The 19,134-nt window shown below is 45.7% G+C and overlaps 1 protein-coding gene across 1 annotated transcript in view; it reads right to left on the bottom strand.

Moving 5' to 3' along the window:
- The window catches only part of LOC126419598 (peripheral-type benzodiazepine receptor-associated protein 1-like), an 843,217-nt gene that overhangs the window by 614,035 nt on the left and 210,048 nt on the right, over positions 1-19,134 (bottom strand). Inside the window, exon 2 of the mRNA XM_050086786.1 lies at positions 15,801-15,931. The gene's annotated coding sequence lies outside the window, so the exon portion shown is untranslated. The remainder of the gene's footprint in view (positions 1-15,800; positions 15,932-19,134) is intronic.

Below are 19,134 nucleotides of genomic sequence, written 5' to 3'. Positions count from 1 at the left end.
TTGATTCGCGTTCTGTTTATAAAATTGTTCTTCAGCTCTTCGCTTTCTAGTTCTAAATCGACTTAGAAGTTTCAGTATGATCCAAAACGCCTGCATGCCGTAATAAGCGAGTCCACACGTGGAGTCAAAGAGGCCTGAATTCTAATCTCCCTCCATGTAGTTTGTAGATAAGTGTATAAAAACATCAACAGCTGTTGCTACAGAAGGTTCAACAAGCGCATACGAGACATGTTCCGCGAGGGAGATATCTGGCGTAGATCGTGCCAATCAAGTGGTAGTCTCTGTCCTTCATCGCAGAAGGCTTGCACATGACTCTTCACAGCTTTCCTCTCAACTTTTGCACATAACTCACAGAGCTGGCCTCAAGCCGAGCTCATCTCACTCGATGCCGCATCGTATCTGCTCGATACAACTGATGCAAGCTGACCTAGCTGGTCAGTGAAATGTTCCTTAAACAATTCTATCACAGTTCAGGAGGCATGGGATGATGCATCGTAGGCAAGGTGCCTTATGCGAACAAGGTTATACACATGACCAGACAGTACGTTTTTGTTTCTTTGTCGGCAGGCTACGATCTCACATGCACCCAGAGCACCATTTCATTCCATATAAGTGTCCCCCGCGAGAGAGTACTTCCAGTAGCTGCCTGAACGCTCCCTCTTGGTAAGCAGAGTGATTCCATTGTCGTAGTTTCACACTTACTCTTATCCTGCCATCGGCGCGTATCAAGAAGCACCACGACTCGTCGGTCCAGGAGATACTTTGCCGTGCTTAGAGCTCGTGTTGTTTTTTGTGTCGTGTGTCATGTGGTGAGCAGAGGTACACAGGTAGATCTGTAGTCTCGGTGTCCCGTAATGAGGATATGTTTTGAGTAATATGGCCGCTCATCAGTAGGTCTCCAGTAATGAAATGAAGGGAGATTTATCTGCATTGTGATTCGCCTCTCCACTGTCACAATCGACGGTAGTCGACGGTAGCCCCTGTAGTTGCTCATTACATTAGACTTTGATCACGATGGACTTTCTCGAATCGAAACAGTCTTGACGTGTTAGTACGTTGAAAGCCCATCGCGTGCAAAGACTCCTGGTATGGAGTGCCTAACAATCTGCCCGCTATTATATATGCTGTACCGCAAAGTACTGCACCTCCAGAGCGCGACTGCCAGTCCATCGGCCTGTACGAAGTCTGACATCTCAGTCACATGACACACCGACCATTTCATTGGCTGCTAGGGCAGAAGGCTTGACATTTAAACACAACAGCTATCGATCTTTCTATTGCTCTAGAGAGTAATTCATGATTTCAGAGTTCAAGTAATAGTTTGGTAATCTCATAGACATATAAGCAGAGACCACTCGCACCAAATTTCTCGGGAGTCAAAGATTTCTTGTAGGTATTCGCAATCAATGCCTTACCGAAGTAAACATGCACTCCACGCAGAACTGCCTAAGCTACACTCCACACGCTCCGACATCCAATCCCCATAAACCAACTTTTTGCGTTTTTTTCTACGCAGATTTAACATATTCCATGATTCTATAAATAAATTTTATAAAAATAAAGCAGCATTAAAAAAGGAATTTTACTAACTAAAAATGTTGCATACAACAATTTAAATTTAGCATTGTAGTAAATAAATTACAAATTAAATACTCTTTCTAAATCTTGAAGTAAAAAATATCGATACTTATTGTTTATGGCAGTTACTGTACAGTAGTTTCACTACCATGTAAGGGTTGATTTAGCTGTCCCTACCGATGTTTTATGCAACCTGCAATGATATCTGGCCTTCAAAAACCACGTGCGAATTTTCATATTCTCTCATTCGTACAAGCAAACTGTTAATCCTACAGCAAAAGTGGATGCAACCTTTTGGTAGGAAATTTAAAGAAGTTAAATTTTGTACTAGGATGTGCTTACGCTGAAGACCACGGTTTTCGAGTTACCCCGGAAAAACGTGTTTGAAGGTCAATTCTGTACATTTTTGGTGAATAGTTCTGAAACTTTGGCCTCTAACGAAAACGTATTCATTGCAAATTTTAACTACATTCAGTTTCCTACAAAAAAGGTCGTCTTAATTTTTTCTGTAGGACTAATAGTTGGCGCTAAATAATTAATAATATATAAATAATTAATTATTAAGTGAAATGTTAGCACATAAACCATGTTAGCGATAGAAATTTGTTCAGTAGTAGTCGTTTCTTTATGATGGTGTTCGGACAAAATGACGCTATGACAACAGTATGTGTGCACAAAAGTAGGGCGAGAGAAATAGGTACACGAGGGGTAGAAAGTCTCAGTACCTCTCCCTGTTAGTTATTAAACCATCTCTCTCTCTCTCTCTCTCTCTCTCTCTCTTGCTTCTGGTCAGTTTTTGCACCTTGTTGTGGCTGCACCCTTTGCGGAGGCCCTTCTCGCTGCCCCATCGGTACAGGCCCACTCGCAACGTATTGTCTCGAGTGTAAACACTTCTCTGATACCCGTTTACACTGCCGGAAAAGAGAATAGTACACCTGGAAAGACAACATCGATTTTGATCCCATGACGGCACATGCCACCTAGGGGATAGTAGATGTACTGATAATAGTTTCAACTTGTCCGCCAATAGATAGCAATGTGACACTGCTACAAGAGTGTCATCTGTGTCTACACTTTAACAAGGTATGCTCACAGCCAGAAGGCTCAGTGCGGTGCAAACGTGTGAAGCAAGCAGGTAACTATGCCGTGGAGAGGCACTCGTGCCTCATACAGCCAACTGAGTGAGGGGTCAAATTTGGTCTCCTATGTGGCGGGATGGTTCTTTCGGAGAATTGCCACACAAATTGTACGTGTTGCATCAGTTGCTATCAATGGTGACGTTAACATTCTCATACACGTAGACGAGGTTCTGGACGTCCACGCAGCACAGACACCCGCCAGGATCGTCGTGATGTAAGAGCAGCAGTGGCAGGTCGTACAGAAACCACAGTACAGATGAAGAATTTGGAGCTCAGACGTGTCAACACGAGCTGTTGCGAACCACTTATCAGCTCGACTGGTGCCATCAGAGGATCACTCGGGAGGTGGAAAGGCATGCCGTGTTCTTTGGCAATGAAAACAGATCCTGCCTGCACGCAGGTGATGGGTATGCGCTGTCTCGTGGAGTGCATTCGTCCATGAACTCTGATACCTCTGTCTTATGTACTGGGGTGCGATGATCTACAACTGTCGTTCAGCTTTGCCGTTTCTGTAGGGGACGCTACCAGCGCTCTGTATGTGCAGAACGTTGTTAAACCCGTTTTTCTGCCATTGTTGCAACAGGGAGGTGATGTGCTGTTCCAACAGGACAATGCTCGCCCACCTACTGTCCGCGAAAGTAAGGCGCTCTGTAAGAGGTATGGCAACTTCCCTGATCAGCGCAATCTCCGGACTTGTCTCTAATTGAGCACATGGAGGATATGATGGGACGAGAAGTGACTCGAGCGACTCGTCAAGCAACAGTTCTTACCGAACTATGTGAATAGGTCGAGCAGGCGTGATATAGTGTATCACAGGGCAGTATTCGTCATCTTTAAGATCGACTGGATGCCAGCATTACCAACCGTGGAGGCTACGCCACATACTAATATGTTTGTATTCAGAATGGGTCGATACTTGGTACGTCAGAACCACTTGTGCTATAAATCTGTAAATACACTCCTGGAAATGGAAAAAAGAACACATTGACACCGGTGTGTCAGACCCACCATACTTGCTCCGGACACTGCGAGAGGGCTGTACAAGCAATGATCACACGCACGGCACAGCGGACACACCAAGATCCGCGGTGTTGGCCGTCGAATGGCGCTAGCTGCGCAGCATTTGTGCACCGCCGCCGTCAGTGTCAGCCAGTTTGCCGTGGCATACGGAGCTCCATCGCAGTCTTTAACACTGGTAGCATGCCGCGACAGCGTGGACGTGAACCGTATGTGCAGTTGACGGACTTTGAGCGAGGGCGTATAGTGGGCATGCGGGAGGCCGGGTGGACGTACCGCCGAATTGCTCAACACGTGGGGCGTGAGGTCTCCACAGTACATCGATGTTGTCGCCAGTGGTCGGCGGAACGTGCACGTGCCCGTCTACCTGGGACCGGACCGCAGCGACGCACGGATGCACGCCAAGACCGTAGGATCCTACGCAGTGCCGTAGGGGACCGCACCGCCACTTCCCACCAAATTAGGGACACTGTTGCTCCTGGGGTATCGGCGAGGACCATTCGCAACCGTCTCCATGAAGCTGGGCTACGGTCCCGCACACCGTTAGGCCGTCTTCCGCTCACGCCCCAACATCGTGCAGCCCGCCTCCAGTGGTGTCGCGACAGGCGTGAATGGAGGGACGAATGGAGACGTGTCGTCTTCAGCGATGAGAGTCGCTTCTGCCTTGGTGCCAATGATGGTCGTATGCGTGTTTGGCGCCGTGCAGGTGAGCGCCACAATCAGGACTGCATACGACCGAGGCACACAGGGCCAACACCCGGCATCATGGTGTGGGGAGCGATCTCCTACACTGGCCGTACACCACTGGTGATCGTCGAGGGGACACTGAGTAGTACACGGTACATCCAAACCGTCATCGAACCCATCGTTCTACCATTCCTAGACCGGCAAGGGAACTTGCTGTTCCAACAGGACAATGCACGTCCGCATGTATCCCGTGCCACCCAACGTGCTCTAGAAGGTGTAAGTCAACTACCCTGGCCAGCAAGATCTCCGGATCTGTCCCCCATTGAGCATGTTTGTGACTGGATGAAGCGTCGTCTCACGCGGTCTGCACGTCCAGCACGAACGCTGGTCCAACTGAGGCGCCAGGTGGAAATGGCATGGCAAGCCGTTCCACAGGACTACATCCAGCATCTCTACGATCGTCTCCATGGGAGAATAGCAGCCTGCATTGCTGCGAAAGGTGGATATACACTGTACTAGTGCCGACATTGTGCATGCTCTGTTGCCTGTGTCTATGTGCCTGTGGTTCTGTCAGTGTGATCATGTGATGTATCTGACCCCAGGAATGTGTCAATAAAGTTTCCCCTTCCTGGGACAATCAATTCACGGTGTTCTTATTTCAATTTCCAGGAGTGTATAATCATTTCATGTACACCATATGCACTGTTAAAATAATAAATCTTGAGTGACATGGATACCTCTAAAAGGGTGTACTAATTTTTTTCCCGGCAGTATAATAAGTGACTTCTCACGTAGAAGAGGGACAGAACGTATGTTACACAGCCACATCGCTATTGTAAAGCAAGCCAAAACGACAGTTACTGCGTCGTATAAAGCTCTATGGCTACGTCTACAGCTAGAGAGAATTAAACGCATATCTGCTATTGGAGGACCATTACCAAATACTTTTACTACACTCTTGAAGGAACGCCACGGCAAATATATTAAAGCAATGTAATAGATCAGAACATTTCACGTTTCATCCGGTTCTCTTTATGTATAAAATATGTTATCACTTTTACAGTTTTATCGCTCCATCTTCAGACAAGCATATGACTGTCCAGCCAATCGAGTATGAAATGCAGGAAATCAGATAGCGTACACATAGATGTATTATGCAAGGCGACTAACGCGCTGTAGGGTAAACGTTGGCATCCGAAACAGCATCAATTCGTCTTGGAAGGGATAATACAGGTCCTGAATGGTTTTCAAGGGAGTATTATGCCGTTATTCTTGCAAAATAGCGGCAAATTCAGGTAATGACAATGGAGGTGGATAGCGTTCACACACACTTCTCTCCAAAGTCGACCACAAAGGCTCAAAAATATTGAGACCTGGTGACGGGAAGATGCAACAGTTTCGTTCTCGTGCTCACAAAACCAGTCCTGAATGACACGAGCTGTGTGAGCAGAGGTCCTCTCGTCTTGGAACACTACATTGACACTGGGAAACGAACACTGTGCCATTGGACGGACCTTATGTGCCAAAATAGTCACCCAACCACTGGCAGAAATGCGACCTTGCAGAGTACCCGTGTGGCCAATGGATTACCACGATATGGCTGTCTAGATCATCACCGGATCCCTGCGATGTTTCACTCTTGGAACATAACTCGGTCGGAAGGTGGAAACAGCGTGAAACAATACTCCTTTGACCAAATGACTTTCTTTCTTTGCTCCACTGTTCAATGTTTCCCTGCAACGGGCATTTGCATCACTGATGAGTTGTTTCTGAATTTCTTGTTTACAAAGATCCCTTTGCCGCTTTTGTGTTGACGGTGTTGGCGCGTGCGACATTCAGTTCTGTCGTGACTTTTGCGGCGACCGTCCTCTTATTTTTCGTTACAATCGTCTTCAATGACCGTCCATCACGATCAGTCAACACACACCTCTTTCCGTGTCTTCATTTTCCCTACATGGTATATAAATCTTCAATACGGTGCCTCTTGAAACATCAAACACTTCAGCTACCTTGTTTACCACCAATTTGCCCACGTTCGTTTTCGATTAGTCCAACGTAACGCACTCACAACTACCAAGAACGCTATTCTGACCGCGACTGAAACATGCGACGTATTGAGGACATTGAATATGTGCCGTTAGTGCTCAAATACAACAGCGCAACCTGCAGGTTTAACTAGTATCTGCATTTATATTCAAGGGCGCATTTCTCATGGTGTTATCATATTTTTTTTTTGTCCAGTCCCTGTATCTTCTTTGTTCATAGTCGATAGGTGGACACTCATACTGATGTCTGAACATGGAGAGATATAACTCCAAATTTAATAACGTACCTTATATATTAACATCCAAAATAAGGACAAGTGAATGGAACTTGCCAATCATATATTAATAACAAGCACAACTTTACACCCAGAGAATGCAGTTGACTAAACGCTCATATAAAAACTACCCCAGAAAAAAAACCATCGAAATAGCGTCCTTCGTTAAGTAGCGTACACTGAATTAATTATATAAGTCGGTAAAAGCAGAACCACTCTTAAAAAGTAAAGATTCGAAAGTTTCAACCTATCCTGATCTAACTCCTGAGGACGGTACATACAGTATATTCTCCAGTGTCGTTTAAATATTTCTCAACCTCCGTCAGCATGAGATTGGAACGAAGAACTGGTGCGTATCGTTAAGGGTTTGTTTGGTCAGTGTGTAAACGCGTCGTAATCCTCACGTAACTCTACATAGTGAAGCCAACAAAGACATGCTGCCTCTCTTGCTAAATATAAGGGCCAGTCAAATGAAAAAGAGACAGGCGGAAAAAAGTAAGTAAACTGTTTATTTTTAAGTGATCGGCATAACTTAATACATTTATCCTACTGTGATACAAGACAGTCATTCCTTCATGGGAAAATGTTTGCAGTTGCCTAAGGAACTACAATATTGTAGCCTGGCGTGCACCACTTTGTCCGAAGCAAATCGGTGGCCACGAATGTCTTTATTCAGGGCTCAAAAATACGGAAATCGCATGGAGAGAGATTGGGACTGTATGGAGCCTGTGTAATGGCTTCCCAACGAAATTTCAGCAGCGTTCTCGAAACAACCTTGGCAATATGTAGCTGCCCCTCGCTTCGGTTCAATCACCGTTCCATGAAGGCAATCGCCATCTGGTTTCACAGTGGGGTAAATGTAGTAACAGTTATGGCGATTACTTTTGAAATAATGAACAGTTTGCTTACTTTTTTACGTCTGGCTCGTTCTCATCTGACTGCCCCTTATAATAGTTAGAGGAAGTTATGAGTACATTTCTCAGACAGAATTTTACTATAGTTAAGATACTGAGACTGAGATCCTGGCTGAAATCTCCCCATGAGATACGATGTCGCTGCTAGCTACAGAATTTCCTTTTCCTGTGAGAACGGCTACTGCACAAAGCATCTTCGCTAGCGACAACTCGAGGGAAAAACATTTTGGATGAACAAACGGAGCTCTTCAAATGACTTCTTAAAATATACTTCAGCAGCTATATATTTTCTCCGGATCATCTTGCTATAGTTCTTTTATCCAGATAAAAGCGTATCACTTTAGCTAGGACGAAGAAATTGAAATTTAGTTGTTATGCGGAGGGGCCCTCTTCTCAAGAGTCTACTTTGTTCTGACGTGACTGGTAAGCAATCTCTATATCCGACGTGTTCCCATGATTTCAGAGCAAGGCTCCATCTATCCGGCAAGCTTCGCGTTCTGTCGCAGACTGGTGCATATTAAAAACGTGCTCACAAAGCTGCGGCATTATGAGCAGAGAATTCCATTTCCTCGTCGCTAGACATTGAGCGATTTCATTAAGATGCCATCGTTTTGCGCTTCAGTGTGCCGCGCGCTTCCTTCTTTGTTGTCGCATGCAAAGTTTGCCCCATACCCCTAGAAATGATCTGATATGTTGTTTCTAAGGCAGAATGCTATGTTTATAGCCTCTGCATGAGAAACTCTGGTCGAAAACCGCTTTCGTTTTTATTCTAGACACGGCAAACTGTAGAGTAACAAATTGAGGTATTTTAAACCGTACAATGTGTACAGTATCTGATTTTCAAATGAACTGCATAAGTGGTGCTGATGACTGTTACGTCATAACCACACATCCTAATGAAGGGTGTTTTTCCCTCTTTTTACATACAAAGTGTGTTAGGGATTTGAGTGCAGATATTTTTATTGCTGACCGAGGACAGTGTGCAGAACAACATAACATAAATATTTACTTCATTTGCAGAATCGTTATAAATATAGGAGTAGTATATTTTTATGTTGTTTAGTACCTTTTTCAAGTATATATGGTAAGAGCGAGCAAGTAATGCATACCTTGACTGGCCAAAACTTTATGATCACCTGCCTAACCGATTGTTGGTCTATCTTTGGAACGTAATACAGCGCCGATTCTACAATTTGTTGATAGGTTTGTGGAGGTACGTGGCGTCAGATGTCTACACACGGCTCATGTAATTCCCGCTGATTTTTGTACGTGGTGACAGCACCCGATAGCGACCCAGAAGGGTTCCATCGGTTTCGCACCAGGCGTTAGTGGCCAAGATATCAATGTGATTTCACTACCATGCTCTTCAAACCACTGTAGTTCGATTCTGGCTTCGAGACACGGACAATTACACTGCTGAAAGATGACATTGACGCCAGGGAACACAGGGGATGCAGGTGGTCCACAGTTGAAATGATGTCTTCGATTAATGCCACAAGTCCGATGCAAGCGCAGGAGAATGGTTTTCATAGAATAATGCTGCTGACAGCCTGCGCCTTGGCGCGGTGCATGTTTGGAGCCGCCGATCGCCTCGATAACGGCATTTGTGGAGGCGACCATCGACTGGTGTAGCAAGAACATGATCCATCCAATGAGCCGACAGGTTTTCAATGATATTCGGTCGCATCCGTTTGTCCCCTGCCCACTGCATTCGTTATTTTCAATGTTGTTGGATCAATATGGGAACAAGTAGGGGTCGTCTGCTGCGGAGTTCCATGTTCAACATGTAGCACGAACAGTGTGCCCCGAAACATTTGTGCGTGCAGAGATACCACAGACCACCATCTATCCTACTTTACGGAGCACAGAAGCCTCCGAACCTCACGTTTTGTGAAGAGTCCTGGACGTATAACCACTTTGCACCTAGTGGTAGTGTCATTTTTCAGTCTGCAGCTCGTGATCTCGCGGTCGCGTTTTCGCTTCCCGACCACGGGGTCCCGGGTTCGATTCCCGGCGGGGTCAGGAATTTTTACCTGACTCGAGATGACTGGGTGTTTGTGTTGTCCTCATGATTCCATAATCATTCATGAAAGTGGCGAGTTTGGAGTGAGCAAAGGCTGGGAATTTGTAGGGGGGCCATCTTCCGTAGATGCTGACAACAGTAGCATGTGAACATTCGACCAGCTTCACCGTTTCCGAGATACTCGTTCACGGGCTCTCCGTGATAATAATTTGCCGTTTATCAGAGTCGCTAATCTTAATGGATTTCCCCACTTGCAACCCATATCTTCGCTAGCGTGTTCTCCACATCCGTCTCTGTTCCGCTTACAAACTTTCCTTACCACGTCACGTGCCCACGACACCACCGGTCATAATGTTTTAGCCGTTCGGTTTATTTTCCCATGGGCAGCATGTCAGGTATTGAAGTGAGGACACTTGGACGCAAAACGGTTAGCGTATCCTTACAGGCGTAGCACATTTAGTGGTGGATTTACGACCACGCAGAAAACATCAGGTAGTAAATTATGTGACGTGTTTGCAGGAAGACTGTTAGACGAAGAGAAAAATCAGCTATCACACTGAAGTGGGTACATATTAAGTAACCAAAGATCACCATATCAGCCTGTGCATTCATTCTCTGCAAAACACTGTGAAATGCATAGCGGAGATTACTTCCCACTGTGCACTACCTACGCACACGGCAAAAAAAGTTAGTTCTCTCTAGAAGACGCCTTGCTAAATACCTCTAAAACGGTCTCTAGACTCGATAATGTCTCAGCTCCGCGAAGGTGGGAGTGTGAAAGTTTCTTCAGATAACGCATATTCAGTTGATGCCATTTATAGGTGATTACATAGGAAAGAGATACCAGACTGCAGGGATGTTTATTGTATAGTTTCGAAAGTAGTCCCAAACGTTTTCTATGACATTAACAACTGGTGATATAGCGGGTCAATAGCGTTGAGATAAGATGCCTGAGTAGTCATCACGCCAAGAATGTACGCGTACAGTCAGTGAACAGACTGTTGTTGTCGAGGAAGATAGGACTGATACAGCATATTCGCCATGAAGATGCCGAAGAAATGGGCAACACTAAGTGTTAACTGAGTATGTTGAAATAAATATTCTGTTCATGTCTGCGATTGCCTGAACATATAGGCCCAAGTCACGCTAAGAGAAACTTCACAGAACCACTTCCAACCTGCGGGTTAAGCACTTCATTGGGCCGTCTGTGTAATGAGCGTCATTTGGACCAATGAAGACGATCAGCTTCACATGCTTCTATTAAATGTGGTCTATTGTGAAGTATCCGACTACAAATGTCAATTGCCCTTCGCACTTTTCGATCGGAAACTGACTGACATAGACTTGTATTAATCGGCGGCTCCTGTCAGCATTGAAACCAAGGCGTGAGACTAGTCTCCATTCCCCGTCAGTTAGGATGTGTTTACGACCACTGTTGTTACGTTGTGTTACAGGGCTTTTCTTGTAGACACAGTGAACATTCCGCATTGAAACACCGACAAATCGAGCAACTTCACTCACAGTGTGGTCATAGGCACGTCCAAGCATAATAATTCCTTTATGTCACTCTGTCGCGTCTCCACACGTACCGGGCGAGGAGACGCGATGGTTAGCACATTGGAATCGCATTCGCAAGGACGATGGTTCAAATCCGCGTCGGACTATCCAGATTTGCTTCATTTAAGGAAAATGCGGAGATGGTTCCTTTGAAAGGCAACGCCTAATTTCCTTCCCCATCCTTGAAATTTTCCGAACTTTTGCTCCGTCTATAATGACCTCGATGTCAAGCGACTTAAAGCCTATTCTTCCTTCCTTCCTTTCTCCAAGCATACCCAACTTACGGCGTTTATTTCCCGCAACCGCCTGGTACATAAACACAACTTCACCCCCATGCCTTACGTCATCCGTGGAGGGTGCCACGACCGCCTGGTAAGAGTTCTACACCATCTACCAAAGACATGAATGAGCTCTTTCCGTTCCTTTTCATACGCATATAGAGCGCGTTAGGAACGACTGCTTAAATGGTTCTGCCCAATCTGGCCTTCACAGCTCCTAAGAGAGCGATAATCTGGAAGCTGTAACATGAAATGTAAGACAAGAAGACGACGGACCATGAAGAAGTTATGGAAATTGGTCGCAAACTGATATTCATTCAGGCATCAAAGGAAAATGCAAAACTGTAAACGTAAGAGGTCGATGGATGACTGTGTGATTTTGCGGCCGGCCGAAGTGGCCGTGCGGTTAAAGGCGCTGCAGTCTGGAACCGCTAGACCGCTACGGTCGCAGGTTCAAATCCTGCCTCGGGCGTGGATGTTTGTGATGTCCTTAGGTTAGTTAGGTTTAACTAGTTCTAAGTTATAGGGGACTAATAACCTCAGCAGTTGAGTCCCATAGTGCTCAGAGCCATTTGAACCATTTTGTGATTTTGCAGCGCAATTTCACCGAGCAGCAGACAAGGACAGTAAATACAGAACATGTGGGTATCAGGGCAGAAAGTCTTTGCGAATTTCATTCCGCATACTCTATTGGACAGTAACTGGGCCTCCCAGACAGGCGCATGAACGATATACACAGGTGTCAGCATTTTTGAGGGTATGTAACTCGGCTCAGAATAGACGGTTGAAGTAATTGGCGAATCGTTCGACATTTGAAAAGATGCTATGCAATTATTCGACGAAGTTGGCAGAAATGGGTGAACCATAGCCGAACAGAGCGTCAAGAAGGAAGTGTTCGACCTAGAGAGCCGACAGGACGTGAACACAGAGCAGTCGTTAGACTCTCGACCCATCATTATGATCGATCTGACATGCAATTGGTGCCTCAGTGACCATAAGGACCATTTGCGCTGGCTACCATTGACCACTGTAGACCAACAAGACCGTTTGCAGTTGGACACATTCTGCCTGGAATCTCACTGAATGAAGTACAGTTGTCTTCAGTGATGAGTCCTGCTTCGAAATGAGCCTCAATGAGCAGCGAAGACGTATCTGGACACGCCCAGGGCAGCAGTGGGATACGAACCTGAGCGCCACCCGCTACGTGGCCCAAGAAACCGGAGCGATGGTCCAGGGTGCCATTTCATTTCGTAGCAGAACCCCTATCGTTGTCGTCCGTGGCACCCTTATAGCACGATACCGTACATTTTGATGCCCTTCATGGCAAGCCATGCTGGGCTTACATTTCAGCAGGATAACAGCGAGAGTGTCTACTGCTTGTCTTCGCGCTTGCGAAATCCAGCAAGGTCACCGTATCTCTCCAAAACTGACAATGTTTGGAGCATTATGGGGATGAGGATTTAGGTTGCAAGTGCTACTCTGAGATGTAAAGATTAGCACAGGATAGGAATTCGTAACGGGTCGCATCAAACCAGTCAGAAGACTGATGACAAAATAAAAAAAAAATCTAGTAGAAGACGTCGGAAACTCTTTAAGACTGTTCACACATGATGCGGTTGTCTACAGCAAAGTAGCAACGCCACGAGATAATAACGATTTGTAGAATGACCTCCAGATAATTGATGAATGATTCAGGCTCTGGCAATTGACCCTGGAATGTAAATAAATGTAACATATTGCGCATACATATGAAAAGAAATCCACAGCTGTACAACCACACTATTGATGACAAACTGCTGGAAACAGTATCTACGATAAAATATCCAGGAGTAACTATCCAGAGCGCCCTTAAGTGGAACGACCACATAAAACAAATTACAGGAAAAGCTTATGCTAAACTGCGATTCACAGGAAGAAGCTTAAAAAAGTGTAACTTATCCATGAAGAGGTCGTTTAGTCGGCGCGAGAGATTTACAGATATGCTCAACTAACTCCAGTGGAAGATTTATAAGGGAGGCGCTGCGCATCACAAAGATAGCTACTGTTGAAATTTTGAGTGAGCACTTTCCGGGAAGAGTCGAACAACACATTACTTTCAACCACATACATCTCGCGAAAAGACTGCGGTGAGAAAATCCGAGAAATTACAGCTAATATAGGAAGAGTCGAACAACACATTACTTTCAACCACATACATCTCGCGAAAAGACTGCGGCGAGAAAATCCGAGAAATTAGAGCTAATACAGAAGCTGAATGACATATTTTCTTTCTGTGGTGTCACCGCCAGACACCACACTTGCTAGGTGGTAGCTTTAAATCGGCCGCGGTCCATTAGTACATGTCGGACCCGCGTGTCGCCACTGTGTGATCGCAGACCGAGCGCCACCACAAGGCAGGTCTCGAGATACGGACTAGCACTCGCCCCAGTTGTACGGACGACTTTGCTAGCGACTACATGGACGAAGCATTGCTCATTAGCCGAGCCAACAGTTAGAATAGCCTTCAGCTAAGTCAATGGCTACGACCTAGCAAGGCGCCATTAGTAACCTTGCATGAATCTAAAGAGTCTCACTTGTATCGCCAAAATCTCCAGATGTACCAAAAGGATGGATTAAAGTTAAGTATTCCAGAAGCTACGTACTTTTCTTTACAGCATTCATTACGAACCCTGTTTCAGACCTCACGCACTCTGCTTTGGCTTAGCGCGTGCCTTTCGGCTTCCTCTCATTGTGTCTAGGCTGTCTTGTCTAGACACAACACTTTCCATGCACCATTCACGCGTGGATCAGGATAGGAAGGATCAGTTAGCGGTACCAGAAATACACACCGTTAGGTGACTTGAGGAGTATAGTGTAAATATAGAGCAATAAATGTATGGAAAACGCTAGCAAGACGAAGGTACAGATGGTGAGACATGTATTATACTCAGGGAATTATTTGCGTGGTAGCAGACGGAGCTGTAGAGAGCAAACACTGTGGGAGAAGAATGCGAATGGAATACATTCAACAAATAATCGAGTTCGTTAAGCATAATTGTTACTCTGAGACAAAGAGTTAGGCGCAGCAGGGGAAGCCATAATGGGCCACGTCAAACAAGTCAAAAGACTGAGGAACACACACAAAAAAACACACAGACACACACACACAAAGTGTGTGTGTGTGTGAGAGAGAGAGAGAGCGAGAGCGTGATATATTAATCGAACATGAGACCGCAAGTCTCTAGGACTTTGTGGAGTGCCCTGGCCTAAGTCTGTACATATGAGAATTATTGAGGATTATTGCCGTCTCAAGATGTTCAATGGAAGCAGCCAGACGTGAAAATTAAATTATTTTCGAACCAGTAACTGAGGCATGTCGGCAGTGTTCTTTATTCTGGAACATTAAAGTTTGGAGAGTGGACAAAAAAGCCTGAGAAAAGTTAATATGGTAGTTCTCACAGTTGGTTGGTTTGGGGATAGGGACCAAACAGCAGGATCATCGGTCCCATTGGATTAGGGAAGGATGGGGAAGGAAGTTGGCCGTGCCCTTTCAAAGGAACCATTCCAGCATTTGCCTGATGCGATTTATGAAAATCACGGAAAGCCTAAATCAGGAAGGTCGGACGCAGGTTTGAGCCATCATGCTTCCGGCACACTTTAAATTTAAATTGAGATCCACTCCCCACACCCGTGTTTCAACACATCGCACAGAACGTTCATTCAGCCATGTGAAACTGTCAGGAAAACTCTTCTTTGGGACGTTGTTCAACTTGCACACCACATTCGCAACATACTTGGTCTTGACGAACCGCTAAAGGCCCATTCTGTACTTTGTCGTTTGGTGATACGTTCGGTTTGATTTTTCCAGAAAAAAATTGTCCCCGTTTTTCACTCAAATAAAGTCACGGCAGGCGTCCATGCATCGTTGTTTCTGTTCGGGAGTCAAAGTGTTCGGGATAAACTTCCAACACATTTTTCTCTTCTTGAAAACGTTCTGGAAAATGACTTGAACTCGTAGGTTAGACATGTTCCGTCAGTTGCTCAACGGCGATTTGTGACACAACAGCGCTGACGCACTTCAGCCGCACGTTCACTGCCCGAGACTCTCTGTTCACGACAGATTGGTCGAATGAACGTCTGTTATCCACAGGTGTTAATTGAAGCCACCACCGTAGTAACTGCACTGACGTAGCTTGTACGCCAGGAATAAAATCAGTGTGGGGACTTTTTGGACGGAGCGTACCGCCGCAGTGTGTTGTAGGCAGAGGTCCACTAGAAGGGCGAGGAACAGTATAAGTAAGCACTCACCAGTTCGGCGTGGACGTCGGCGCTGCGCCGCGACGTGTCGCAGTGAGGCGGAGTCGGGGGCGGGGGCGGCCGGCTGCTCGAGGGACTCACAGTGGCGCCAGCAGAGGCCACAGCCGGACGGGCCGCAGCTCCTGCAAGCAACGCACGCGCCGTGTTGACACACCGTCGCAACCTGTATTACTACTTGGCAATCGCATAATAAACTTCATGGACTGCCGCATATAACGACTTACGTAGTTATGTAAAGATCTATGGAACGAAAAATTAAAAGTATTTACAAAGAGGGATATAAATAAGTACAAAAAGAATATATTAAGCTTACGAACAAGGCTCTATATACAGATCATTAATAAACACGTGTCTTCCTAAACCCAAATAAACATTTGTCCAGCAGCTAAAGAAATACGAACTAAGATAAAAAGAAGAAGAAGAAGAACGGGAGGGAAATCGGTAAATGTGATGTGCAAACAAATGATCACAATGTCAGAAAGGTTGGACGAGTCATTCAAGGCGAAGACCTTCACAGACTGAGAAAGTCAATAACGCGCTGGTCCCCTCTGACTCTTAAGCAAGCAGCTATTCGGCTCGGCACTGATTAATGGAGTTGTTGTGCCGGGTGATCAAAAAGTCAGTATAAATTTGAAAACTGAATTACTCACGGAATAATGTAGATAGTGAGGTACAAATTGACACACATGCTTGGAATGACAAATAGCGTTTCATCTGACAGACTAGCAATGTTGTGAACAGCAACGTAAAGCACGTCTGGAGTTACGGCGAGGCTTGGCGTCGGATGTTGTCTTTCAGAATCCCTAGAGATGTCGGTCGATCACGATACACTTGCGACTTCAGGTAACCCCAAAGTCAATAATCGCACAGACTGAGGTCTGGGGACCTGGGAGGCCAAGCATGACGAAAGTGGCGGCTGAGCACACGATCATCACCAAACGACGCGCGCAAGAGCTCTTTCACGCGTGTAGCAATATGGGGTGGAGCGCCATCCTGCATAAACATCGTACGTTCCAGCAGGTTTTTATCAGCCAGGCTGGGGATGATGAGATTCTGTAACATATCGGCGTACCTCTCACCCGTCACGGTAGCAGTTACAAAACCAGAATCACGCATTTCCTCCAAGAAAAAAGGCCCGATAACGGTAGATGTGGTAAATCCGATCCATACCGTGACTTTCTCGTCGTGCAATGGAGTTTCCACGACAGTTCTAGGATTTTCGGTAGTCCAAATTCTGCAGTTGTGGGCGTTGACAGACCCTCGGAGCGTGAAATGAGCTTCGTCGGTCCACAACACGTTACTCAACCAATCGCCATCCTCCACCATCTTTTGAAACGCCCACACCGCAAATGCTCTCCGCTTCACTAAATCGCGAGGTAACAGTTCATGATGCCGATGGATTTTGTACGGATAGCATCGGAGGGTACGCCTCAGTGCCAACCAAACAGTAGTGTATGGAATGCTGGTGCGACGTGCGAGTGCACGAGCGCTGACTTCCCCGTGCATAGACGAACCTGCTACAGTCTCCATTTCTTCCTGAACTGTCTCAGCATCATTACGCCTTGCGCTTTGTCGGCCACTACTGGGTCTATCGTCTAAGCAACCCATGGCTTCGAACTTCGAAATCATTCTCGTCACAGCTGCATTTGTCAACGGACCTTTACCCGTTCGAATCCCCTTCCTATGGCGATAGGATCGTAACGCTGAACTTGCACAATCCCCATTCTGATAATACAGCTTCACTAAAAGCGCGCTTTCAGGTAACGTCAATATACTGCGACTGCTGGCGCATCTTATTCTCTCTCTCATTACAGCTCCTTTTATATACGATTGTCATGCGCAGTCACTGACGTTTTTCTGTCCAGCGCCATTTTTCGGACATTTTGTACACTTTGTTTTTCTTTTTTTTTTTTTTTTTGTTCTAATAAAACCCCATGTCATTCCAAGCATGTGTGTCAATTTTTACCTATCTGCATTATTCCGTGGTTTATTAAGTTTTCTTGCTAAATTCTGCCCAGTTGGTGCGTTAGATTGTCAAAACCCCGTGATGGTTGGAGGGCCCTGCCCATAATGGTCCAGACGCTCTCAACTGGAGAGAGATCCGGTGACCTTTCTGGCCAGGGTAGTGTTTGATGAGCACAAAGATAAGCAGTAGAAACTCTCTCCGTGTGGAGGTGGGCATTATCTTGCTAAAATGTAAGCCAAGGATAGCTTTCCATGAAGGCCTGCAAGTAGCTACGAAAATACCCAGGCTACCACTCCTGGTTGTCGAGCCGTACGGCGGGAGACAGGCTGGTATCGCACCGGAGCGTCTCCAGACACATCTTCGGTCTGGAATCTCATTGACTGAGGTAGAATCGTCTTCAGTGACTACTCACGCTTCCAAGTGAGCTGCTGTCACCAGCGAAGACATCTGGAGACGCCACAGGCAGTAATGGGATACCAGCTTTGTTGTCGCTCACCATGTAGCCTGACAACTACGAGTGATGGTTTGCTGTGTCATTTCTTTTGTTAATAGTACTCCTTTGGTTGTCATTTGTGGCACCCTTACAGCACAGCAGTATCTCGACGAAATTCTACACCCTGTGTTGTTGCCCTTCGTGAGAAGCCAATTGAGCTCACATTTCAGCAACAGGATGCCCGCCCGCACACAGCGAGAGTGTCTACTGCTTGTCTTCGTTCTTGACAAACCTTATCTTGGCCAGCAAGGTCGCCGAATCTCTCCGCTGTTGAGAACGTTTGGAGAACTACGAACAGAGTCTTCCAACCGTGCCGGGGTTTTATCGATCAAGCAGGCCAATTGGACAGAATCTGCCACATTGTCCCTCAGGAAGACGTCCAACGACTCTGTCAGTCAATACCAAGCCGAATAACTGCTTGCGTAAGAGCCAGAGGTGGATCAACGCGTTATCGACTACCTCAGTTTGTGAAGCTCTTTCTATTGAACAAAGAATTTATCTGAAATTGTCATCATTTGTTTGTCGGTACACGTACATCACATCTACCAATTTCCGCCCCATTCGAATAATTTGTTCGTGGTGCGCTGTTTTTTTTCTTAGACTGTAATTATTCAAATGAAAATAATTTTTTTTTAATAAGACTGTGAAGTATAACATTTTCCTAGTCCCATACAGATTCTTCTGAAAATTGTGATATTTGAATTTCTAATTACCGTAGCAATACTGCAACACGTGAGGCAATACTGACCCTACGACTTATCTTAGAAAATAGATTAAGGAAAGGCAAACCTACGTTTCTAACATTTGTAGACTTAGAGAAAACTTTTGACAATGTTGACTGGAATACTCTCTTTCAAACTCTGAAG

This window comes from Schistocerca serialis, chromosome 9 (genome assembly GCF_023864345.2).
Source record: "Schistocerca serialis cubense isolate TAMUIC-IGC-003099 chromosome 9, iqSchSeri2.2, whole genome shotgun sequence".
Classification (NCBI taxonomy): domain Eukaryota; kingdom Metazoa; phylum Arthropoda; class Insecta; order Orthoptera; family Acrididae; genus Schistocerca; species Schistocerca serialis.
This window is presented reverse-complemented; position numbering and strand designations above follow the sequence as displayed.